This window comes from Myotis lucifugus, unplaced genomic scaffold, assembly GCF_000147115.1.
Source record: "Myotis lucifugus unplaced genomic scaffold, Myoluc2.0 scaffold_90, whole genome shotgun sequence".
NCBI classification, from domain to species: Eukaryota; Metazoa; Chordata; class Mammalia; order Chiroptera; family Vespertilionidae; genus Myotis; species Myotis lucifugus.
The window spans coordinates 4,142,508-4,170,111 of NW_005871138.1; the positions used below are offsets into that span (position 1 = coordinate 4,142,508).

Genomic DNA, 27,604 nt, shown 5'->3' on the forward strand with positions numbered 1-27,604 from the left:
GGAGCCAGAGACATGGATCTGAGTCCTGTGCGACTACTTCAGGGTGGTTTTTGTTTTTTGTTTTTACTGTAAAATGGAATGCTAGGGCCTCCATTTTAGGACTGTGAGAATTAAATAACATGTAATGGAACTGTAAGTTTTTGACACATACTAAGTGTTGACAGATGGTAGCGCTCATTGCTGTAGTACATAACCTCATTTGATTCTCATTTGATGAGAATGAGGTACCCAGCGGCTACACTATTCATCCCCTTTTCCTGAACAGGAAAATGACACACAGAGAAGTGACATGCCCGAGGTCACACAGCTCAAGATGAAAGGGCCAGACTTGGAAAATGAGTCTTCATGAGGCCAGCACACATGCCAATGCTACTTCTCAGAATGGTTATTTCACCGAGTCTGGCCCTTATTTCTAACTGGGATCATCTCTTCTTAGAAAAATGAGTGAGGCTTATTAAAACACATGGGCAAGGTTGGGAGGGAGAGTTTTCCTGGGGTCAACCAGGCCAGGGATGGGAGAGCTGGGCAATCTTTTGCTTAAAGAAAACACTTGGGGCCACTAAGTAAGAGGTGGTGCTTACTTGTTTTACTACCAAAATACTGTGTGGCCTGGAAGCAAGACTGGGCTTCAATCGCCTCTCCCCCAAAGAGGCAGATCTGATTTGTCTTAAAGCTACTTGGATGGGAAGTTGGGGTTGGAGCTCTATTGGTAAAGAAGAAGCTATTTATAGGTGTGGGTAAGGCTGTGGTCGTTTGTAACTTAACCAGAATTTTAATTAGTTCTCAGAAAATTTTGATGCTCATCAAAAAAAGGCCAGGCCAGCAGGCTACATATAGGGTGGGGCAAAAGTAAGTTTACAGTCCTTTGAATGGAAAATAATACAGTAATTAATAAATAATACAGGAGTAAACTATTTCATGTATTCACAACTGTAAACCTACTTTGCCCCACCTTGGAGTTTGCCAACCTGAAGGCTTTCCCACAGCTGGTATGAGACTGCAGTGGAATAAAAAGAGGACCAGCCTGGTCCCCAGGGAAGCAGCAGGTAATGGCTCAGAGACCTGGGCTTCCTGTTCCTCGCTGTGTAAGGCCTTGACCTAGCTGTGTATGTGCCTTGGTTTCCCACTGTAAAACAAGAATTAAAATGACACTTACCCTGAAAAATTCTTAAGTGGATAAGTGCCTGACACATACTACAAGTTAAAAAATACTTGCAAAAAGAAGCTGTAGCATCTTAAATTGTAAAGACATTATTTTCTAATTCTGACTCAGTTTCACCATCCTCTGCCCTGAGGATGATGTGACAATAAATGAATCAGGTCAAGAATGCTGGGAAGCCAGAAAAAGGGCCCAGTGTTTCTTAGAACATCAGGATGAGCACGGAACGAAAAGCCTGCCGAGAGCAGCTGGAATGCTCTCAGCAGCAGCACTCAGCTGGGAGGGCCTGGAGGCCGGGCCAGTCTTTGGCTGTGCCGTTAGTCCAGAAGCCCGAGTGGTGTCAGGAAATGAGGATGGGCTCTTCACAGGTCAGTTTACTGACATCACCCTCAGTGCTTTGAAGCAGGTTTTGTTACCTGAATGAATATAATAGTAAGGAGCCCATTCATAAAAACAAAGATACAGTTTCTTTCTGTAACATGTATTTGGTAACACTTTCCTTACAGAGGCGCTGTACACCTGTGACAGAACCCATGGAGAGGACCGTGACACCAGCAGCACACTCATTTTGTCTCTGACAGCGGCAGATGTACTTTGGGGCCATGCCTGGTGCTGAGCTCTCTATAAATACCACTTTATGTCATCCTCCCCACAATCAGGTGCAGGAGGTATTATTAATATTCTCATCTTACAAATGTGGAAACTGACGTGTGCAGAGACTGACCAGCCTACAAAGGTTCACTGGGTAAGTGACAGAGCCCATGCTGTATTTTTAAGTCCCTGACTCACAGCCAGCACTATTGGCTCCACTGGAGGACAAAGGAAACTTTGGCTGCTTCATAGCACAGAGCTGCCCTAATTCTCACCCCCTCACCCCTTGTCTGGAAGGAGTTTCTCCCTCCTCTGAATTTCCTTAGTACTTTATCTGTTTCTTAAGAAACTTTTCCTCTTCTCTTTTGAGACATATTTATTTCTGGGCAGATCTTATTCCTCTGCTATAATTTGAGCTTCTTAAGGAAAAGATCCATGTCTAATTTATGAGCATTTTGTACATACTATGAGACACTTATTAAAATAAAAAAATCCATAAACAAAAACTTTTATCAAATGTTTACCGTATGCCAGATAATACTCTAATATAATCATAATTGATTATAAAAAATAGCAAAATATAGAAGAACAGAAAAAAGGGAGGAAAATCACCCACCATCCTACCACTCAGAAATAACCAGTTATTCTCCTGGGGTACCGACACAGCAAGAATCACACCTACACTCAAAACAATGTTTTGAAATCAGGCACTTAAGTCATTTGGGGCGCGGGGGGGAGTAGTCATCCCCACAAAAGGTGACAAAGAAACGTTCCATTTGGTTGGTTGGTTTGGGAGAACCCTGGCTACTTTCTGCAGGGTTCCACGTTTGGAGGCTCCACTTCCTTGTCCCCCTCAGGTTACTGCTGAAGTCGGATGACCAGCTGGCAGGAGAAGGGAAGCCTGATCATGCATCTCAATGGGGAGGGGTTTGCAGGATTCCACACTGCCCCTCCCTGCGCTTCCCACCAGCTAAAGACAGGTTTCTGATTGGGGCAGTTCTGGGACAGATGGATCTTCGCTCTTGAGTAAATTTTAAACAATCTTAGCCTTGTTATGTTTAAAACTGAGAAGGGCATGTGATCACCTCCTGTTCATGACGAGGAATGCCAAGTCCAGAGAAGGCAGACTTCCCGACTCTGCAGAGCCTGGTGCTCTAACAGGAGGAAGTCCTTCTATCCATCCCAGGCTCTCCCTTGCCACTGTGCTTAGAAATCCTACTCAGCCATCAGATGTCAGATTAAATGTCACTTCCTTCTGAGCCAAGTTAGCTCCCGCTTCTGTATCGGTCCTACGGCACTCTCTATTTCTGCTCTCATAACCCTTAACACGTTATTGTAAGTATATGTTATCTGTTTTTCCTGCCAAACGGTAAACTCCGTGAGATCAACAACATGTCTCCCTTGTCCACTGGTACAGAAAAGGAAACTCAATAAATATTTTCTAAGTGCACACACACACACACACACACACACACCCAGTCTTGGGTAGTCCAGGCTTGAGGTAAAGGGAGCAATAACATGAATTAAAAAAGTATCATGTGCCCTGGCCAGGTGGCTCAGTTGGTTGGTTGGTCCATCGTCCTGTGCACTAAAAGGTTATGGGTTCAACTACCGGTAGGGGCATGTATAGGAGGCAACCGAGGAAAACAATAAAGAGAAAATGGTCCCTATAATGAAAAAGGAAATTCGGACAAATGAGAAGCTTAAAAAAAATTCTTATGTCTTCAGAGAGATTCTGAAGATACTGTGTCCATAAAAAATGAAATAAACTGATAATACTGGGCTCTTGGAAATTAATAATATGAATACTGAAATGAACAATTCAGTATAAGGACTAGAAAATAAGGAAGGAAATCTTTCAAAAGATAGAGAAAATATTCACAGAATAAAAAAGGATCTCTCTATAGAACAATAATCCAGGAAGTTCACCATCAGACTAAATAGGAATTCCAGAAAAAGAATAGAAAGGGGAAAAAGTACAATAGGAAATTATCTAAGAAATCATGAGGAAAAATTCTCAAAGCTGAAGGAAGATTGCATCTTCCAACTGAACAGTTTAAAGAGTGTTGAGAAAGATGAACAGAGACCATAGCTAGACACAGTCTCCTAATCGTCTAGAATTTAAAATGGAAAAAATCCTAAAAGTTTCTAGAGAAGCAAACAGACTGTTTCAAAAGAAAAGAATCAGATGCTCTCAAACTGCTTACCAGCAACACTGGGTGCCTGAGCTCAAGGAGCAATGCTTTCTGGGGAAAGGGTCTAAAGCAGTGGTTCTCAACCTTCCTAATTAATATAGTTCCTCATGTTGTGGTGACCCCCAACCATAAAATTATTTTCGTTGCTACTTCATAACTGTAATTTTGCTACTGTTATCAATCATAATGTAAATATCCAATATGCAGGATGTATTTTCATTGTTACAAATTGAACATAACTAAAGCATAGTGATTAATCACAAAACAATATGTAATTATATATGTGTTTTCCGATGGTCTTAGGCGACCCCTGTGAAAGGGTCGTTCGACCCCCAAAGGGGTCGCGACTCACAGGTTGAGAACCACTGGTCTAAAGGAAAACCATTTGGAACCTAGAATTTATACTCAGCTAGGCAATAAAGGCATTTTCAGACATGCAAGGACTTAGAAAATTTTTTCTCATTCACTCTTTTCTCAGCAAACTCCTGGAGAACATACTTTGCCTAAATGAGGGTTTAAACTAAGGAGATTGGAAAAACAGGGATCTAACAAGTGAGGTGAAAGGAATGTCAAGGATGATGATGAGGGCAGCTCTGGACCTTGGCTGACTCACAGGCCTAGAGAGCGCCAGTCTGACCACAGGAGGAAGGTGGGAGGCTCCAGGGAAACAGAACTGATGGACTGCTTGATCGGTTTTCTGAAAACTGTATTGAAAGTCTACAGGAAAGTATGGAAAGCCTTAGCAATAAGGAACAAAAAATCCTTATTATGAAGTCCAGGAAACGTAGTCAAACAGAAAGGAAAAATAATTAGAATGTTACTGGCTCAGTCGTAAATAATATTTGCCATCCCATAACACAGATTTTAATTCCAAATGTGACACTGGGAGAAAAGGGTAAGGAGAAGTAGCATGAGAAGTATGTATGAGCCCTGTGGTGGTTATAGGAAAGCTAAAGCCTCGCGTGCTGGTCAACAGGTAACATCTAAAACTGGTGAATAAAGGAAGAGCAGTATGGTGGTGGTGGTCCTGGTTTGGATCTGATTTGAACAACAACAAAAAAATACTTAAGAGTTAATTAGAGATCTTTGCTAATAATAAGGGATTATTAATTATGTGATAGGTGATTATGGCAGCGTGTGTGTGTGTGTGTGTGTGTGTGTGCGCGCGCTCGCGCCCTTATTCTCTGAGATACCTGCTAAAGTAGTTATTGATAAAATGACATGATATCAGTAATAGGGGGAGAATGGCTGTAGTCATAAATGAAATAAAACTGGTCGTGATTCTTGGAGCTGGGTAATGAGTGGTTCATGAAGGTTCATTATACTATTCTCTTTAATTTTTTATGTGTTTGAAAATTTCCTCAATAAAATATGTTTTAAAAAGATATAGCTATATAAGCATATATTTAGGATATGTTAAAAATACTAGAACAAACAGCTAATAGAATCAAAAGTATATGCTCTTGGGAACAGAACAGGAGAGAGGGGAATAGAGGGGTGAGGGTAGGGGATAGCTGATTTTTAGTGTAAGTTTTTAATGATATTTGATTTTTAAAAGAATGAAGCAAAACTATGTGCATGTACCATTTGGACAAAAAAGAGAATTAATTTTTAAAAAGAAATGGAGGTAATTTAAATGGAGGTAACCACCAAAAGAATTAAAAGCAAAAAAAAATTAGCCCTAGCCAGTTTGGCCCAGTGAATAGAGTGTCGACCTGCGGACTGAAGGGTCCTGGGTTAATTCCGGTCAAGAGCAAGTACCTAGGTTGCAGGTTTGATCCCAAGCCCTAGTCGGGGCGAATGCAGGAGGCAACCAATCGATGTGTCTCTCTCACATTAATATTTTTTCTCTCTGTCTCTTCCCCTCCCTTATAACTCTCCCTAAAAATCAATGGAAAAACATCCTCAGGTGAGGATTAACAAACAAAAAAATTAAAATGGCTCCCTCAGGGTAAGGGGTTAAGCAGAATAATGATGCATATCTGGACTTTAAATGATGTGCATGCATTACTTTTACTTTTTAAAAATATTATCTATTATCATCAGTTATTGCTGTCAGTGTTTAGCAGGGTCTTTTGCTAATCCTGACACCTACAAACTGAACCAGTTTCTCCAGGTGAAGAATCCTAAACTACCCAGTGTGAATATCTCCACATTAAATGTAATAATAACTATTATTGCCACTTAACTATGTCTACCATTTGTCATGCTTTTACGTTTGTTATTTCTAATCTTTGTAACACTCCTGCAAGACAGGTATTGCTATTCCCATTTCACAGATGAAAAGATTGAGGCTGAGAGACATTAGCCATTTGCTTAAGGTCACCAAGTAGGCCAGGCTTAGGAGACTCTTTCCACCACCTTACCTCTCCTTACATCCCACTGGTTGGGGAAGTCCAGATGTGTACTTTTACATCAACTTCCTCATCAACTCCACGAAACAGGAGAGACAAGATTATCCTCACTTAACATATGAAAAAACTAAAGCTAAGAAAAGTTAAATAATGTGCCTAAGAATCCAGTAGTACTTTCTTCATCCTTTATCATCTATCCCCTTGAGAATAAAATGTCAAGTTATTCATCCTCCTCATGGACATTTGACGTAAAAGTCACTAAATGAATGCTGCCAAAGCAAGAGTTTTGTATTTCCTCCAAAGGAATAGAGTAATAACCCATGGAATGTCCTCAGTTGCTCAAATGTCAGCTGCCTGCCTGGCATAATGCAGATCAGCAGAACCAGTGCCGCTCTTCTTGGCTCCAAAAGAAAGGAATGAGCCGGGGGTGCTTCTGCCCCGAAGAGAGAATGTCTATCTCCTAAATCTACTTCAGTCAAGGCCACGTGGCCCAAGGCTTTTTATAGCTGACAGGAATCTTAGATCAGTGTGCCTCTAGAGCAGAGGCAAGTTTGTAAAGCTGTAGAACAGACTGTAGGCGTGAAGCCAAAAGTGGGGAACTGAAGCGCCTGGGTCCTCTCAAGCTGACGGGTAAGCTAACGGCTCTGCCTGGCAGAGAAGCAGCGCCAGAGCTGGGCACAAGCGCCATGAGCCTGGTGTGAGATGCTGCTCCCGGGCTCTTCTGGCAGCGGAACAATGGCCAAGCGGCAACTGGGGGAAGAAGCTGTTTACTTAAGTTCAAACTATTTCCAGCACCAGCAATCTGCACATATTTGGATGACAATCTCTGAGCTTCAAGTGAGCAGTGCTTTGCTCCTGGACACTCACCAAACACCGCCTCCCCACACCACCCCCAGACCCACTCCCTAACACTTGTTGCCCTCAGGGTGCTTAATTTAAGTTGATGAATTTTAAAAGATTATAAAAAGAAACGACATTTTAAGAGGAACTAACTTTTGTTTTTAAATCCTCACTCAAGGATATGTTTTTATTAATTTTAGAGAGAGAGGAAGGGAGAGAGAGTGGGAAACACCAATGTGAGAGAAACATCAATTGGTTGCCTCCTGTATCCACCCTGACTGGGGGTCCAACCCGAAACACCTAGGTATGTGCCCTGACCAGGAATCGAACCCACAACCTTTCCAACCAAGCTATCTGGCCAGGGCAAGAACAACTGACTTTAATTCATTCGACTATAAATTTAAACTACATAGTATCATTTTCTTTAAGGCGTGAATCAGATATTAAATTCTAATACATGTGTATTCTATAAAAAAAATACAACTGAAATGCAAAAAGCACCTGAATGAGGTCTATATTTTAACATGTAGTACCCTGTTGGTATGACACTGAGCCCTGCTCAAGACTTACAAAGAGAATGTTTCTTATGACACGGTTTACATAGGATGATAAAAAGGTTTAAGAGCAGACCCACAAACAATATATAATTGCATACACATTCCAAACAAATAAAAGATGTCTTATTACCGACCAATTCTGGGGCAGAAGCAGTTGTAGTGTTCCATGATCAGCAATGCCGCCCCCGCCCCCCCCCCCCACACCCCCCCGCCCCGCATTCCCAACAGGAGAGGTTTGCCTGTAAGGAAAAGATGTGCAGAGCCTTCTGCACAGTTGTAACTCGAAGAAGGTGTTACATATACCTTTGCCAACAAATGTGTTTGGAAAAAACAGCCTATCTCTAAAAGCTGCCTTGTTTTTACAGCAAAAGCAATGCTGATCAGCCATCTCCCCTGAGCCAGGCATTAATTCCAAAGGGGAAAACTGATTGTTAATCATCATTGGCTAAATTGTTGGCGGCTTTCAGTCCTGTCACACAACGCAGACAGGTACCAGCATAGAGAAAAAGGGCAGTAAGTGAGAAGAAAGGTTTACAGTGTGAAGGGTGATGCTGGACGGTTAATTTAGGAAGAGGGAACAGAAGGGACTAACTTGTTTCTTTCCCCTCTGCTAAGGAAGCCTATCAGAAGACAAACAAAAGGTCTCTAAGATAAGCTTTCAGTAGGCACTTTCAGGAGGAAAGTGCTAGTGAGGGTAAAGAAAGGAAACACGTCTATACACAGTGGAAATGTAAATTATTTTAGAAAAATTTTGCAGGTCAACTTGTCAATACTATATTAACCATAGTTTTGGTTTTTACATTTTTTTAAATTGATTTCAGAGAGAGGAAGGGAGAGGAAGAGATAGAAACGTCAATGATGAGAAAGAATCATTGATCGGCTGCCTCCTGCACCCCCCAACCGCCTTACTTGGGGATGGAGCCTGCAAACTGGGCATGTGCCCTGAACGGGAATTGAACTCTGACCTCCTAGTTCATAGGTCGACACTCAACCACTGAGCACACAGGCCGGGTAATTAATCATATATACATATTTTTAAGTGTCTGTGTGTGTGTGTTTAAATATATTTTTATTGATTTCAGAGAGAAAGGAAGAGGGAGAGAGAGAGAGAAACATCAATGATGAGAGAGAATCATTGATCGGCTGCCTCCTGCAAGCCCCCCACTGGGGATTGAGCCCGCAACCTGGGCGGCACGTGCCCTTGACCGGAATCAAACCTGGGACACCTCAGTTCGCAGGCTGACGCTCCATCCACTGAGCCAAACCAGCCAGGGCTTAATCATAATTTTTTAAAAAATAATTCTTTATTGTTGACAGTATCACATATGTCCCCTTTTCCCCCCATTGGCCCCCTCCAGCCCCCCACCCCACCCTGGCCCTCCAGCCTGGTCCTCTAGTCTGTGTAAAAATATCTCAAACAAATCAAAACAAAAACCAGAGCTCTTTTCTTTAATAAACCGTAACCATGGATTTTCTTTTATGCTACTTTAAGAAAAAGGAATTAAAAAACTAAAAGGATGGTCTTAAAAAAACTTCTAATGCTAACAGGAACCTGCAATCCACATTGCTGGTTTGCATTGTTAGATCAGCAAATATTTATTGAGCTATGAAATGATAACAATGTCTGCTACTTGCATTGTATGGGGCTCTTTCCCATAGATTGTCTCATTTCTTCTGCAGTACATTTTCTCTTTGTAAGTGCTTACACTACCATTTCATTAAAAAAAAGTGGAAGGTAAGAAGGGCAGTGACTTGCCTAGGGTCATTTATAGCCTGTAAGTCCTGCAGCCAAAAATCAGAATACAGACAGACCTACCTTTTCCTAAATTCACAGGGAAAACATCAGTAATGAGAAACTGGAAGGCTAAGAGATAGTAGCACAGATACAAAGTGGAGAGACTATGTTAATATGGCTCTGTTAAAGCATGGTGTGAATGCAGATGGACTTAAGGACAAATCCTGGCTCCATCTCCCACTTACCAGCTGTGTGATCTTAGGCAAATCACTTAACCTCTCTGAATTCTGGTATTTCATTTGTAAACTAAAGAAAATAATAGTGTCCATTGCATTTAAATGCAGGGAGGTAGAAGGAAAAGTGGAGAGGTGCTAATTTCTTCATCTTTTACAGAGTTACAAAGTGAGTGGATTAAGACTGCTATTTCAGCCAACAGATGGACTAAATTTCCCAAAACCCTTCTCCTCAAATCCCTCAAATGATAAGAAATAGTAATGAGATGAGTAACATAAATATAAATTTCAGAAGAAAGGAAATCCAGTCTTATGATGATGAGAATAGGAATTCTGCTTTAAATGTGCCTTAACAGAGATTTCTTTGTAATGATAATACCCAGTGTTATGGAGATATGGAAAAATGTAGGTGAAAATGGAAAATGCCTCAACATTCCTATAAGGCAATTTGATAATTCATATTGAAATCTTTTTATTTACTTTTGTTAACCCTCACCGGATGATATTTTTTTCATTGATTTTTAGAGAGTGGTAGGGAGTAGGAGAGAAAGAGAGAGAAACATTGCTATGAAAGAGATACATCGATTGGTTGCTTCCCACATGCCCTCCCCCCAACAGGGTTAGGGATTAAGCCTGCAACTGAGGTAAGTGCCCTTGACTGAAATCGAACCCACAACCCTAGGCCCTCTGGCCAACGCTCTATCCACTGAGCCAAACCAACTAGGGCAATATTGAAATCTTTTCTAAAAACATACACAGTGTGTATATGGAAACTCTCTGCTCCATTTTGCTTGAACTTAAAACTGGTCTAAAAAGTAGTTTACTAATTTAAACAAGTGTACACACCCTTCGATCCAGTCCTTTCACCTCTAAGAAGTTATTCTAGAGAAATCATTACAGATGGATGCAAAGACTTGACTCAAGGTTGTTCACCTCAGCACTGCTAAGAATAGTGAAAAACTAAAAACAATCTTACAAGTCCACAGTTAGGAAGTGGCTAAGTAAACTTTGATATATCTATAGAATTGAATATTATATAGTCACAATAAGTGATGCTACAGAAGAGTATCTAATTGTTAGACATGTGCAGAGCAAGGACAATGGGTCAGATACAGAAACTCACCAGGGCAGAAAGCCCGGATGCCTAACAAGGGGCAAACCTGGGAAAACAAGAACCTAGTCCCCAGGTTCCTCCCCTAGTTCAGTGGTTCTCAACCTTGGTTGCACATTAGAATCACCTGGGAATCTTTTTAAAATCCTGATTTCTGGGCCTCATCCTCCGGAAATTCTGTGTCTTTGTTACTAATGTTGTGACCCCACCCCATAACAAAGAAACAGAATTTCTGGAGGATGAGGCCCAGAAATCAGGATTTTAAAGAGATTCCTAGATGATTCTAATGTGCAGCCAAGGTTGAGAACCACTGCCCTAGCTAGTCATACAGTTTAGACGCCCTGATCTTTTCCTCCCTAAAGATAACAACTGGGCCTCGGGTATATGTCAGCTCCGGGCTCAGAAAAGCAGCAAAATCAGACAAGTGACACAGTGGCTACCTCAGGACCAGTTACGTTGACTAATGACCCCAAGCTATTTTTAAGTTCCTTTGGATGATATATACCAAGTGCCACAAATATGTATACACGCTGACTTATAAGTGAGAGAGATATTTATAGCAGTGATTTATAACGGTGAAAAAATGAAAACATTCAAAATGTCAAACACATTGTCTGGCCATTGAAAACAGTGGAGAGAGACATGACCAACACTCTGCCCTCTGAGCATAGTCTCCAGGGCCCTGCACCTGCCCTCTACTCCCCAGGCCTGGCCCAGGAGGTGTGTTGCCAGTTTGTGCCTGACACGGGGTGGGCACTGGGACCTTTCCCACTGTAGAAGGCACACCTGAAAGTGGGAGGAAATGAAGTCCCTAAGTTCTGTTCAGGCACCGCAAACATATTCAAGCTATCCGATGACAGCACTGATCAGGAAAAGCATAAGAATACTAGAGGCCTGGTGCACAAAAATTTGTGGACTCGGTGTGGGGGGGGGCCCTCAGCCCGGCCTGTGCACTCTCCCAGTCTGGGACCCCTCAGGGGATGTCCACCTGTTGGCTTAGGCCTGCTCCCCCGGGGGTTGGGCCTAAGCTAGCAGTCAGACATGCCTCTGGCAGCCCAGGAGCTCTCGGAGGATGTCCACTTGCCAGCCGGGAGCAGGCCTAAGCTGCAATCGGACATCCCTAGCACTGCTGAGGAGGCGGGAGAGGCTCCCACCACCAATGCTGTGCTGGCAGCCGTCAGGCTGGCTTGTGGCTGAGCAGAGCTCCCCCCTGTGAGAGCGCACTGACCACCAGGGGGCAGCTCCTGCAGTGAGCATCTGCCTCCTGGTGGTCAGTGTGTGTCATAGTGACCAGTCAATCCCAGTCGTTCTGCTGTTAGGGTCAATTTGCATATTACCCTTTTATTATATAGGACTAGAGGCCCGGTGCACAAAAATTTGTGCACTCGGGAGGGGGGTCCCCCAGCCCAGCCTGTGCCCTCTCGCAGTCTGGGACCCCTTGGGAGATAACAACCTGCTGGCTTAGGCCTGCTCCCGGGTGGCAGAGGGCAGGCCCAATCCCTAAGTGCAGCCCCTGGTCGGGCTCAGAGCAGGGCTGATTGGGGAGTTGGGGCACCGCCCCCTGTCATGCACAGAGCAGGGCGGATCGGGAGGTTGTGATGCCACCCTCAGTAACGCTCAGGGTAGGGCCGATTGGGAGGTTGGGGCACCGCCCCCTGTCATACTCAAGGCAGGGTTGATGGGGAGGTTGCGGCGCCACCCCGTCACGCACAAAGCAGGGCCCATCAGGGGGTTGGGGTGCTGCCCCCTGTCACTCACAGAGCAGGGCCGATCAGGGGGGTTGGGGCTCCGTACCCTGTCACACACAGAGCAGGGTCGATCAGGGGGTTGGGGAGCTCCCCCGTGTCACGCACAGAGCAGGGCCCATCAGGGGGTTGAGGAGCTCCCCGCTGTCACTCACAGAGTAGGGCCGATAGGGGAGTTGGGGCACCACCCCATCACACACAGAGCAGGGCGGATCAGGAGGTTGGGGCGCTGCACCCTGTCACACTCAGGGCAGGGCCAATGGGGAGGTTATGGCTCTCCCCCGTCACACACAGAGCAAGGCCTGTGGAGGGGGGTTGGGGCGCCACCCTCTATCACCCACAGAGCAGGGCCGATCAGGGAGTTGGGGCGCCGCCACTGTCACACTCAGGGCAGGGCCGATGGAGAGGTTATGGCTCTACCCCGTCACACACAGAGCAGGGCCCGTGGTGGTGGGGGGCTTGGGGCGCCGCACCCTGTCACACACAGAGCAAGGCCTGTGGAGGGGGGTTGGGGCGCCACCCTCTATCACCCACAGAGCAGGGCTGATCAGGGGGTTGGGGCGCCTTCCCCTGTCACACACAGAGCACGGCCAATCAGGGGGTTGGGGCGCCGCACCCTGTCACACACAGAGCCGCAGGGTGATCAGGGGGTTGGGGAGCTCCCCCTATCAGGCACAGAGCAGGGCTGAGCAGGGGGTTGGGGCGCCTTCCCGTCACACACAGAGCAGGGCCGATCAGGGTGTTGGGACGCCGCACCCTGTCACACACAGAACCGCAGGGCGATCAGGGGGTTTGGGCGCTGCTCCCTGCCACTCTGATCCCGGTGTCGGGAGGCCTCGCGGCTCTGCTGATCCCGGTGCTGGGAGGCATTTTACCCTTTTACTATATAGAATAGAGGCCTGGTGCACGGGTGGGGGCCGGCTGGTTTGCCCTGAAGGGTGTCCTGGATCAGGGTGGGGGTCCCCACTGGGGTGCCTGGCCAGGCTGGCTGAGGGGCTGAGGGCCTTTTGCCGGCTGGAGGGTGACTGAAGCTCCCAACAGCTCCTTTTATTTATTTATTTTTTTTATTCTGGGCCAGCTTTAGCTCTGAGGCCTCGCTGATGAAAACATTGATACAATGTTGCGGTCAGGCTGGCTGAAGCCCAGCTGACTGAAAGCCGGTTTCTGGGGTTTTGTTTAGCTTCTATATTTGCAACATAGTTGCTTAGAGTTGCAGCTGAGAGGCCGGCAAGACAGGCGGGGAACGTCGGAGTCCGCAGTCACTGGAGCAAGCAAGCCTCCCTGTTCGCTTCAGTGCATGGCTGCCGGTCACCATCTTGGCTGGCAGTTAATTTGCATAAGGATATGCTGATTAGCCAATGGGAAGGGTAGCGGTCGTATGCTAATTACCATGTTTCTCTTTTATTAGTGTAGATAGAGGCCTGGTGCATGGGTGGGGGCCGGCTGGTTTGCCCTGAAGGGTGTCCTGGATCAAGGTGGGGGTCCTGCTGGGGTTCCTGGCCAGCCTGGATGAGGAGCTGAGGGCCGTTTTCAGGCTGGCCACACTCCCTTCAGGGTAGGGGTTCCCACTGGGGTGCCTGGCCAGCCTGGGTGAGGGATTGATAGCTGTTTGCAGGCTGGCCAAGCCCTCCAGCGGGAACCCTCACCCCATGGGTGTGTGGCCAGCCTGGGTGAGGGGCTGATGGCCGTTTTCAGGCTGGCCACGCCCCCCGGTGACCCAAGCTCCCAGCCTCTCCTTTTTTTCCTGAGATTTATTTATCTTCTATAATTGAAACTTTGCAGCCTTGAGCAGAGCTGAGGGACAGCCAGGGCAGGCAGGAAGCTTGGCTTCCTCCATTGCCCAGGGCAACCCAAGCCTCCTGCTCACTTCAGCTTCCTGGCCTCCGCCATCTTAGTTGGGTTAATTTGCATCCTCGCTCCTGATTGACTGGTGGGCGTGGCTGGTGGGTGTGGCTTGAGTGTAGCAGAGGGACGGTTAATTTGCATGTTTCTCTTTTATTATACAGGATGTGGGGAAACGTAAGACTTTGTTGGAAAGCTTGTAAGGAGGACATTCTGAGAAAAGGGAAGTGTGTGGAAGGCCGCCTGTCCTGTTTATCAGAATTCCGACTTAGGTGAGACTTAGGGGAGTGTGGAAGGCAGTGCTCCTAATTATTCCTTGACCTTTCCAAACAAGCCTGTGCATGTGCAGACCCCCGGATGTTTACTGGAATCCTCATGCTTAATCCCTGGATGCCCCTGCCTAGAGGACAATGTAAACACGTGTGTCCTCCCAAGATGACTCACCCTACTGTTTGTATCTAAAAGATAAACTTTATCTCAAACTGCTGCTACAATAAAAGGCTAACCACGCAGGCAGTTCTCTTTCACAGTGAAACTGTGTCAGAGTAATCTGTTCATCCATTGTTCAGGGGCTGCTGGTCAGCCCCAGCAAGAATAATGAAAGACAGGAGAGAAGCAGATCCCAGGAAAAGAAAAGGAAATAAAATGGAAGAAAAAGGAAGCTTTTTAGAAAGGCCAGATGGAAACCTGGGAGGATGAAGCAGGACCCTCCGGTCAGAGGGAAGTGCCCGGACAGCCTCCAAGCTCTTAGACAGAGCCTCTTTCAAAAGCTTTGAGGAGACAATCACAGTAAAAGGACCCCAGAGCTTCCTTCTCATTTCCCATGACTGATCATATTGCTCCTGGCAGCTTGATGGTAATTATACATCCAGTGGATTTTAGTACAATGAAAGATTAAATCAAGAATAAGGCCATGAGCCCATAGTCCAAAGGTAACTTCAAACTAATGTGCAACCATGCAACCATGCCATGATTTATAATAAACAGACTGTTATGAAAGCTGTGAAGAGGCTACTGTGTCCACAGAGAAAAATTCTTAGCCAGGAACAAATTCCAGGCCTGAGGCAGACCAGTCTTTAAGAGAGCTGACTTGCAAAAGATTAAAGGGGACCCTTCCCTCCCCCACTGGCGGACAAAGGCTGCTGGCAGTGAGATAAGAAAACTGTAGGTACTTAATGTTTCTATAAGTCTTTAAAAGTACCAAGTAGGAGAACAAAAAGAAAGATGACATACTTGAAGATAAATGTAAACAAACTAGAAAGAGAACAAAAGCAGGAACTAGAGGAAGCTGACCAACAAGCTCAGTGTGAATGTGAAAAAAAGAAAATCCTGAGGAACAATGACACTGTGACTTCTCTATCCCTCAGATCCCCTGGTAGGAGAACCAGGCTACTGCCTTGTATGATGGGGAATAAGACCAGATGACTTCAGTTTGGATTGAGTATATTACATAGGTTCAAACAAGAGAAGAACAAAGTTACACCTGAACTATGGTCCCTATAATGCTTATGCACCCAACCAGGGACTTCATTATTTGCAAATATCAGCAAGGATGATTCTGATTTAATCACCTTACAGGACAGACTCATCTTCTAAGTACTCCTCAACAGCCATTAGTTTCTGGCCATTTCTCAAGATTATCCATACATTATGGCAGAGAGCTTACTAGACTTCTAATAATAGAATCTTCTATGACATGGAGACACCATCTGAAGCTGAGGACTAGAAGGGACATTTTAAGAGAGTAAAAAGCAAAAAAAAAAAAAAAAAATTTAATTACAGAAACAGAGCCAATAGGCTCTTCGAACTCTAACAATCAAGACAGGCTCAGAGCACTGAATATAGTTATAAGCGCTGGCACACCAGTTGAGGTTTTTGACTGGAATGTCCCAAAGGAACTTCGATGAGGACATGATATTATTCAGGGAGTTGCAAGACGTCCAGAATGAACATATGAACACTGACTGCCTGTCCTAGTCTCTTAGGACCCATACACAGAGAATAGCTCACTGAACAAGTAACTGATTCTTCTTTTCTCTTTTGCTTTGTTACTCCTCACCAGAGGATATTTTTTCCATTGATTTTCAAAGAGTATGAGGGAGGAAGGGAGAAGAAAGAGAGAGAGGGAGGGGGAGAGAGAGAGAGGAAAAGAGAGGGGGAGAGAGAGAGAGAGAGAGAGAGAGAGAGGTGAGAGAGACACATCGACTGGTTGCCTCCGCACACTCTAACCACGGAGCCATACCAGCCAGGGCAATAATTGATTATCTTAAAGAACTAATACAGCAGGTAGCTCCTCTTACAACTGTTCAACCCTATAGCTATAGTGCAAGAGCAGCCATAGAAATAGTGCAAATAAATTAACGTGGCTGTGTTACAATAAATTTACAAAAACAAGTTGCAGGCCATATTTGGCCTGCAGGCCATGGTTTCGCAATCCCCTGCATTAGAGGATTGGATGCTAGCAGTCAAAGGCATGCAGTGTTAAGAGTTTTAAAAATAATCATCTATGGTCATCTGAAGCAAAGTCCATACTGAAGGCAAAGCTACTGCAAACTCAGTGGTTGCTGTGCAGACCAATGAAGGACACGAGGAACGTAAAGGTCATGAATTGGGCTACCTGCACCTAACCGCCCTGGAGACCGTAAAGAAAATTACAAGCTCACGCTATAGGGCTGTGTTAGGGCATTAATTTCTGATGTCAAATATCAAATGTCATTTGTGCTGAAGAAGTGTCAAGGCTGCAGTGGTGTTTTCTCTAAAACAGTCCCCCTAGTGTGGCTGGGCACTTCTCATGGAACATGGTCCCTGATTGCTTTTTTTTCCATTTGTGTAACATTCAAGCCCAGATCCATCAACTTCCTGGAGACTCTATAAGCTACCTTTTCTGCTTATACAGCTAGAATGGATTTTGTCATTTGCTACTAAGAATTCTGACCAATACCTAGTAAGCACCTCAATTATAGTTCTCAGCACAGCACATTATGAATACTTGTTATATTTCTGTCCATATGGAGAATGTATATTCTTTATTCAACTTTGTAGCCCAGCACCTAGCACAATGCCTAGCAAATAGGACGCACCCAAAAATAAGACGAATATACAGAATAGAAAAAAAACACAAACACATGAAAACTCTTGCTTTAGTTAAAATGATGAGACAAGTAGCTTTACAATGATGTTTTAATATATGTTCTTGAGTTTCTAGGTCAAAGTTAATATCATTCACCCAAGACCAATTAGCATAGTAGGGACCACAAGTTCTAATAAAGAAAAATGCTTGCTGATTCTGTTTCCATTGATAAGATTGAACGGAGTTTCAAAGCTTTTAAGTTTTGTATGTTTATGTCCAGAACAATGATAGGAATGTGAAGTCATGATAAGAAAGGTGTGTTTCCTCCTGTGCTCACAACCTATCTTATAATACAACTAGGGGCCCAGTGCATGAATTCGTGCAGCTTGAAAGAAACTGTGGGCTGCGAGGCTGCGGTGGGCACAGGATTGGGTCTCAGACCATTCTCCACACCCCTGCCCGGCTCCTCCCACCATGGCCCCCGGTCCCTTGTTTGCCGGCAGCCCCGCTCCTGCAGCCGCCGGGACCCCTCAGGGGATGTCGGACTGCCGGTTTCGGCCTATAGCTTGCATATAAGATCTTTGGTTAATCTCTTCCCTCCCTCCCCCCTCTCCCTTTCCCTCTGAGATTCATCAGTCTGTTCCATGTTTCCATGCCTGTGCATTGAATGTCTGCCCCCTGGTGGTCAGTGTGTGTCATAGCTACTGGTGGAACAGTTCCTTAGGCTTTTATATATATAGATAAATAGATGGGGAGTCACAGAAAGTTAAAAAAAAAAGATCACTGGCCCTGTTTGGCTCAGTGGACTGAAGGGTCCCAAGTTCAATTTCAGTCAAGGGCATGTACCTTGGTTGCAGGCTCGATCTCTGGCTCCAGGACAGGGCATGTGTGGGAGGCAATCAATTGATGTGTCTCTCTCACATCGATGTTCCTCTCTCTCTGTTTCTCCCCATTCCTTCCACTCTCTCTAAAAATGTCAACGGAAAAAATATCATTGGGTGAGGATTAATCAAAAAACAAAAATAAATAAGTAAGATTACTTGATGAGGTGGCCTTGGGATCAGGCAAACAAAACCAAAAAGGTGAGCCTTCTGAAACTGATGATCATAAAATTCATTATAACTCATGCTACATCACAATTTAGATAGAGCTTATAAATGAAATGAAGGTGTGCCCTTTCATGATATCAGAAATTAGCAACTTCAAAATGGGACAAAAATGAGATCAAAATCCTAACACATCATGAGGCCTATGTTACTGCAGTAATAGTAGGTCTGGGGAAATGAAAAGGAATATTGAAAAAGAACTCAGTTTAAAACTGACATTTTCCCCACCTGCTGTGTGTGGGGAAGAGGGAGCTTTGACTTCAGGTTCTTATTCCAGTTACTTTGATATAAGAGATTCCATCCCCTAAAAGATAGATGATCAAGACTCTGCCAGATTTTTCTTTCCCACAGTCAAAATTAATCTCTCCATCTAGCTGAGAAGGTAAGGTTAGTAAGTAGAGTCAAATCTCACAGTGAAAATAACCCCTGGTGGATCTATAAATTTAAATGCAAAAAAATCAAGCCATATAAGTACTAGAAAAATTCAGAGTACAACATTTTATAACTTCATAATGGGGGAGGCCTTTACAAATATGATATAAAATACAGAAGTCATTGAAGAAAATACTGATAAACTTGACAATGTGTAAATAAAATTATTTTGCATGGCAAAAATAATGATCAGCAAAGTAAAAATAAAATGTCAAATTTGGGGGAAAAATGTATTTCATATGATGAATAACCTATTCCTTAATCTATAAAGAGCTTCTAGAAATTGATAAAACAAAGTCCAATAACCCAAGGGGACAATAAGGTCAGAATATGAGCAGGGAATTTACAGAAAAGAAAATACATACAATTCTGAATATATGGAAAGTAGTCAACTTTAGTTGATATTCTATTTTTCCTCTACCACTGGATAATATCAAAAGTCTGATAATACACTGTTTGGTGTTAGAAAACAGGAATTTTCATCCATTTGTGATGTAGTCAGACATTGGTATAATATCATTTGGCAATCAAATAAATTCACACATCACTTGCCTTGGCAAAATCACTTTTAGGATTTTATCATAAAAGCATATACTCACAAGTGTGAAATGTGTATTCACTGAGTGTATTACAGCAAAATATTAGAAATAATATAAATATCTATCAATAAGAGATAGGTTAAATAAACCAAGACCCTTCCAAACCATAGAAGTATATGTAGGCACAATAATTTAAACAATGATAATTATTTAGTGATACAAAAATATCCAAAATACTTATTTTTAAAAGCCTGATGTGGAATAGGAACAGTATACTAATACTACTACATTTGTAACAGGAAACACTGTGCATAGTAACTTTTATACATAGAGTATCTCTAGAAGGGTGCATGAGAAATTGGAAATAATGGTAGGTCTCTCCAGGGTAGCTGAAGGGTAAGAATGAAAGGAAGATTTTTCTTTTTCTTTTTTTTTATGGATATAGGATCCAATAACGAACTCTACCTTGAACTTGACTGTTTATTTCTTAACTCTCCTCTAATCTAGCATAGCACCCCCATGTTTTGTAAAGAACCGATATCTTTACAGTAGTGAGATTTCTAATATCTGCAACATGATCTACCTCTCCCTTTATTTGGGTGTTCTTTAATGTCTTTCAATGAAGTCTTATGATTTTCTCTATAAGGACCTTCTATTTTTGATTCTGTTGTAAAGAGTATTTTTTAAAATTTAATTTTCTATTTGCAGCTCGTATATAGAAATATAATTGATTTGTATATTGATTTAATATTCAGCAACCGTGTAAAAACTTTAATAGATTTAATAATTTATATATAGAATTATTTTGTAATTTCTTTTTTTTAATTTTATGTATGGATTTGAGAGAGAGAAAGAGAGGAAGAAAAAGAAACATGGATTTGTTGTTCCACTTATTTATGCATTCACTGTTTGATTCTTGTATGTGCCTTGACCGGGGATCAAATCCACAACTCAGCGTATCAGGACAATGCTCTAACCAACTGAGCTACCAGGCCAGGGCTATTCCTTAGTTTCTTAAAAGGAAAAAAAAGGGAGGTGGAAAATGATTTCTTGATACATTTTTATGTTTGCTTATTTGTTTTTAATAAAAACAAAAACATTTCCAATTATAGACACTGAGAATAATTCTATCCATAATATCTTTTCTTATTTAATAATATCAACAATAATAAAAATAAGCACAGTAAAAGGTTAAATAATTTCTGGCACCATGTCAAAAATACAGATGTTGAAATAGAACACTTAAACTATATAAGCTTCACTAGATTCCTAAAACCCAAAATGGAAACAATGTTTAAGATTTTTATCTTTATAGATTTCAGAGAGAAAGGGAGTGGGGGAGAGAGACAGAAACATCAATGATGAGAATCATTCATTGGCTGCCTCCCGCATATCCCCCACTGGGGATCGAGCCTGAAACCCAGCCTGTGTCTTGACTGGGAATCGAACTGTGACCTCTTGGTGCATAGGTCCACATTCAACCACTGAGCAACACCACCCAGGCTGAAACAGTTTTTAATACCCTACTCTTAGAAAAAGAAAATGTCACATGTTCTGTAGGTAACAAAGATAATCAGTAAGGTGATTCCCACTCTCTTTAGCTCACCTTCTACTGGACAAAGAGAAAGTAAATAAGATAATTTCAGACAGTATCAAATTCAATTAAGAAAATGAAAACAGTAAAGGGACAGGTGAATGAAGTGGGGAGAGCAGGCTACCTTACAGTGGTCAGGAAGGCTGCCCCAAGGAGGTGACATTTGAGATAAGATCTATTATTAAGGGAAACTGGGTAAATGGTACATGGATCGCTCTGTATTATTTTCTACAACTGCATATGAATCTGCAATTATCTCAAAAAGGCCCCCCTCAAATCACCCTGGCTGCTATGTGAACATTTATATACATACATACATGCATACATACATAATAGGTATACATACATAAAACCTTTGTAAACTTTAATATATAGCTTATATAGTTTAAGTATTTTATTTAACCCAGTATTTCTAAGACATTATCATTTCAACAGGTAATCAATATAAAATGATTAATGACATATTCTTTATCTTTGCACAAAGTCTTTGAAATCTAATGTGGTACAACACATCTCAATTCAGAATAGCCACATTTCAGGTGCTCAAAAGTCACAGGTTGGGTGTGGAGAGAGCAGAGCGCCTGGAGAAGGGCTTCTCTGTGTACAACACATCCAACAGCAACTTGGGCTTACTCCTCATGGGTGGCAGAATACTATGGCCTTCCTGTGACATTACACCCTATACATAATAAAAAAAAAAGTCACAGGTAGCTAACGGCTACCTACCATATTGGACAGCACAACTATACAGTTCTATCTAAGGCCTTTGATCATTTGTCCTTTAACCCTGACCTTTGTTTCTCTTAGTATTCATTCCCCTTACCTCAGTTTTACTGAGACATATTTGACATATAACACTGCATTAGTTTTAGATATACAAGCATAAATCTTATTGTGGGACAAGAAAGGAATCAGGGAGACCTGTGAGGAGGCTGCTGTTACTGTCTGATGGCTCACAGGCTGAATCGTGGAGAAGGGGGTGTTTTGTTGCTATAGCAATGTAACCAAACTGAACTGTGTGTGAATAAGATAGTGAGAGAGAGCAAGGAAGAAGGTTTTCAGTTTAAGCAACTAGGTATTTAAATCACATCTACCTAACAGTGCTTCTGTGAGAATTAAATGAACCAAATATGCAGAATACCCAACAAAATGCAAAGCACATATGTAAATACTCAATACATGCTGAAATTAAAGAAAAAAATTGATTCTGAAGTTCCAGCACATAAAAAAATAAGGTACAGATACTGGGTAAAATCCTCCAATTCCTTCAGAACTTAGAACTAGTTCCAAATTTCACTTTCCAATGATTAACAAGGAAGATCAAGGAGTACATTTAGACCTCTTTTCACTCAGACATAAATACATATCAAAGTAAAAAATTCCCATAATTATAAAAAATCCAAAGTTTTTCCTGTCAACTCTTTCAATTTAGAAGTTTAAATTAGATTTAAATAGCAATTTAAATTAAAAGTAGTGTATCTTTTTCTTCTTCTTTTTAAATCCTCACCTGAGGATATTTTTTCCATTGATTTCTAGAGAGAGAGTGGATGGGAGGGAAGAGGAGGAGAGAGAGAAACACTGATCTGAGAAAGACACATTGATTGGTTGCCTCCCACAGGTGCTCCTACCTGGGCTGAGGAACCTGCAACCGAGGTATGTGCTGGGAATCGAACCCAAGAACTCTTTGGTCCATGGGCCAATGCTCTAACCACTGAGCAACCAGCTAGGGCTAAAGTAGCATATCGTTTAATACAACATTGGCTAGATGACTACTAAGATATGTTTTGTGCTAGATCCTTTGAAAAGAAATATTAACAAAATACAGTAGGTCCTCAGGTTACGTCGGAGATCCGTTCCTACTGTACGAGGTAACGCAATTTTCGCCCTAAGTCGGAACCCACCTACATAAGCACCTACGTCACTCACATGGAGCACATACACAGCAGTAATGAAGTGAAACAGTAAAAAAAATTTAAAAGAAAGATAACAATTCCTGACCTTTACTTGTGGTAAATAAAAAAAAAACCATAAAGCACATATGTACATACGTAGAAATGACGGAACTTTATTTTTTTAATAAATAAATGGGAGATGGCGATGTAACCACAAAACGATGTACATCAAGTCCAACGTAACCCGAGGACTGTCTGTATACTGAAATCCGGGGGGGAGGGAGGGGGAGTCAAGAAAAGAGACTATGTAATAAAACATTTAAACAGGATAGTCTATGGAAAGTTAAGAGTTCATATGTCATTCGGGCCAAAGAATGGCATTAGGATATTGTTCTTTTTGAGGTAAAACTGCACTTGGTATTTATTTGTTTTTGTTATTTGAGGATGAGAATGGGTCTTTAATTTGTTTGACTGAAGAAGTTTATAAAAGTACCAGATGCTATAAATCACAAATGGAAAGGCCAAATTTTTACTACTGAAACAACAAGAATCAAACTTTTAAAAAGTCAAACCTCATAGCAAGTGGTCATTTGAAAAGAGAAAATCTTCCTGAGAATTTAAGTTTAGGGCACTGACTTTCTGACCTGGATTTATACAACTCTCATACCCAGGAGATGTGACAGCTGACTGTCCTTCCAAACAAACACTGCAGACATTTATTGTAACCATCAGGGATATTCCACTTCTCTTCCCACAGTATCTACTAATTCTTATCTCAAACAGACTTGTATGCGTGTGGTTTGGATGAATGTTCTGTATAAATAGAATTCTTTACAGTACTGAGGATAAAAGAAAGTATTTAAAACTTAGTCTCCTTAAAAAACATTTTTTTAGAGGAATTCTGGCTTTGGGAAAGCTATTTTAATTAGGAGTTGAGCAAAGTGTTGTAAAGAAAAATATAGACAAGTGAAGACAGTGTTTATATTTCAAAGATGGTGACACATATTCAGCTGCAAAAATTTTTCCAACACTAATCCCCAGCAAACAGTTCCTTAGAAAAACTATTTTTAATCCCTTTATCAACTTGGTTGATAAGTATTTCATTTCTTGTACATACATGGACAAGCTATATAAAGCAAAATTATTTCCATGCTTTAGAAACAAACATTTTGCAGAAGGAAACGAAGCTTGCTGCACTACAATGTCTATTTGCTAGGCTGAAAAAGAACTCTGGGGCCCACTAATATGAAGCATCAGAAGGAGAGTCCATAAAAGGAATAAGCCTGACTTCCCCGAAACTCCAGAAGCACCGTCCCTCAGTCCAGAACACCACTCTGGGAAATTGTGTTTACTGCTAATTACCCCAGAACACATGTGCATGAATAATTTCATTGCCTAGTGTGGTATATGAGATGCTATTATCACTCCCATTTCTTCAGATAAAGAAACTGCAGCTCAGAAACGTTGGTGTCCAAAGTCACCAGGTTAGTTAGTGCCATGGCTACCAAACTCAGCTCCCTCAGGCTATGCAGTAGCAGCGGTAATGCAATGACAGTAATGGTGGGAGCAGTCACACTTACCATGTGCTGAGCATTATTCTTTGCCCCATTCATTGCCCCATTCATGTCAACTCATGTAACCTTCAAGACAACCCCATGAGGTACATAGGCAGGTTCGTCTTTGGGCCACCAATCACAAATTAAAATGAGCACCCCAAAGTCCTTACGTTTTCTCTACCCTCATCCCAAATCAAAATTGGCTCTAATGTATTGATAATTATTGAAGTTGGATGATGGGTAATGGGGATTTCTTTATACTAGTCTAATTTTATGTTTAAAAATTACCTTTTAAAACTTTAACATTTTTTACTCTAATGTGGCATCTAATCTATTGAAGAGCCTAGAAGACTAGCCTCCACTAACAATGAATTTAAAGGAAGTTATGGCCCAGCTGGCGTGGCTCAGTGATTGAGCGTCAACCTATGAACCAGGAGGTCACAGTTCAATTATTGGTCAGGGCACATGCTCGGGTTGCAGGCTCAATCCCCCGGGGAGGGGGAGGGGGGGAGGGGGCATGCAGGAGACAGCCAATCAATGATTCCCTCTCATCATTGGTGTTTCTATCTCTCTCTCCCTCTCACTTAAATATATTTAAATATATATAAATATATATATATTTAAAAATATTTAGAAAAAAAAGGGAAGTGTTATGGAAGATAGCTAAGTAATAAGAGAAGAAAGTCATATTATTCCACGAACATAAAAATGAGTGCCCATTATGTTAGGATAAATAAAGGTCTAATGCAGCGGTTCTCAACCTGTGGATCACGACCCTTTCACAGGGGTCGCCTAAGACCATCGGAAAACACATATATAATTACATATTGTTTTTGTGATTAATCACTATGCTTTAATTATGTTCAATTTGTAACAATGAAAATACATCCTGCATATCAGATATTTACATATGATTCATAACAGTAGCAAAATTACAGTTATGAAGTAGCAACAAAAATAATTTTATGGTTGGGGGTCACCACAACATGAGGAACTGTATTAAAGGTCGCAGCATTAGGAAGGTTGAGAACCACTGGTCTAATGTAGGTTTCTGTCCTCAACTAGCTAGGGGTTTAGTAGCAGACCAAAACAAGTGCAAAAGTAATTATAGAGGAGGATTATTTATGAGAAATGCTATAAAAAGAAAAGTTCAAAGTGCTATGTGAATTGGAAAAAGAAATCACGTCAGGACAAATTCCATTAAACATGATTCTCTGGGACAATCCAAACTTTTTTGGTGTAATAAGCACTAAACATTATCTAAACTCAGTTGAATGGCCCACAAGAATAGAGCTAAACCCAAAACCAAAATTAGGGCTGGAATGCCCACATGCCCTCTAATATGGTATTATAATCGTCTCCAGACAGAAATCCAGGCCTCTGGGTGAAAAGGGGCAGAATTCCTCAAAAGTCAGGATCAAAACATACTTATTAGAGAAAATTTAGCTGCAAAGAAAATCACTATAACACCACTTACAACACAAAAAGCTGAAAAACCATGTATATGTCCAACAACAGGGTTTGGTGATATTATTCATGTCAACTGATGCACAGTAATCCATACATAACAATTTAAAAAGAAATAAACGTCCTCTCCCTGATGTGATCAGGATTAATAATGGCAGAATTCATTAAAAACAACAGCTGGTTAAAGAGAGGAATCATTCAAAATGTACTACAAAGCCACTGTAATCAAAACAGCCTGGTACTGGCACAAGAACAGGCATACAGACCAATGGAACAGAACAGAGACTCCCAGAAATTGACCCAAGCCATTATGCTCAATTAATATTTGACAAAGGAGGCAAGAGCATATAATGGAATCAAGACAGTCACTTCAATAAATGGTGCTGGGAAAACTGGACAGGTACGTGCAAAAAAATGAAACTAGACCACCAACTTAGACCATACACAAGAATAAACTCAAAATGGATAAAAGACTTAAATGAAGTCGGGAAACCATAAAAATTCTAGAAGAAACTACAGGCAGCAAAATCTCAGACATCTCTCAGAGCAATGTTTATGGATACATCTCCTAGGGCAGTGGTTCTCAACCTTCTGGCCCTTTAAATACAGTTCCTCATGTTGTGACTCAACCATAAAATTATTTTCGTTGCTACTTCATAACTGTAATGTTGCTACTGTTATGAATCGTAATGTAAATATCTGATATGCAGGATGGTCTTAGGCAACCCCTGTGAAAGGGTCCTTCGACCGCCAAAGGGGTCGCGACCCCCAGGTTGAGAACTGCTGTCCTACGGCAAAGGAAACTAAGAAGAAAATAAACAAACGGGATTACATCAAAATAAAAAGCATCTGCACAGCAAAAGAAATCAGAGAGCCTGGATTCATTTTGCAGCCCCTAATGAAGTAATAGATTTAGGCAATGGTCATGAATAACTGCTAAAACCATTCTGTGAAAGACTGGTGAGAAACTTATATTGGATAGAGCATGCAAACAATACCTGAATCCAATGATTAATCTTAATATCACACAACACCAAGAGAACTAGAATTTTACTGCCTATTGATGTGCCCTGACCAGGAATTGAATGTGACCTCCTGGTTCATAGGTCGATACTCAACCGCACCATGCTGGTCAGGCCAACCTTATTTTTTCAACAAATAAAAGGCAAGGAGGATAGGAAAAAAAAAAAGAGAGAGAGAGAGAAATTGCTATAAGTCAGTGACTAAGACAATCAATTAGCTGTTACAGGTGGACCTTGTTTGGATCCCAATTCAAACAAAGCAAGGGGAAAAAACCACACATTTATGAAATAGTTGAAGAAACTGAATATCAAAGGGATATCAAGTAACATCTTGGAATTACTACTGTCTATCTTTCTTAGGTGTGATAATGATATTGTGATTATAGAGAAAAAGTCCTTATCTCTTAGGTATGCATATTGAAGAATTTATGAATGAAATATGATGTCTAAGATTTGCTTTAAAATAATCTAAGGCAGGGAGGGTGAGTATGGGGGTATATATGAAATAAAATTGGCCATATGTTGATAACTGTTGAAGCTGGGATTGGGTATAAAATTGGCCAT

The 27,604-nt window shown here is 41.9% G+C and overlaps 1 protein-coding gene and 1 non-coding gene across 2 annotated transcripts in view; one reads left to right on the forward strand and one right to left on the reverse strand.

Annotated features, from left to right (window-relative positions):
• Nucleotides 1-27,604, reverse strand: part of PKIG (cAMP-dependent protein kinase inhibitor gamma) — a 64,619-nt gene that overhangs the window by 29,414 nt on the left and 7,601 nt on the right. The window lies entirely within an intron of this gene.
• Nucleotides 21,662-21,790, forward strand: LOC111826590. The gene has a single exon (XR_002829950.1). It is a non-coding gene; the product is annotated as a small nucleolar RNA SNORA11 (small nucleolar RNA).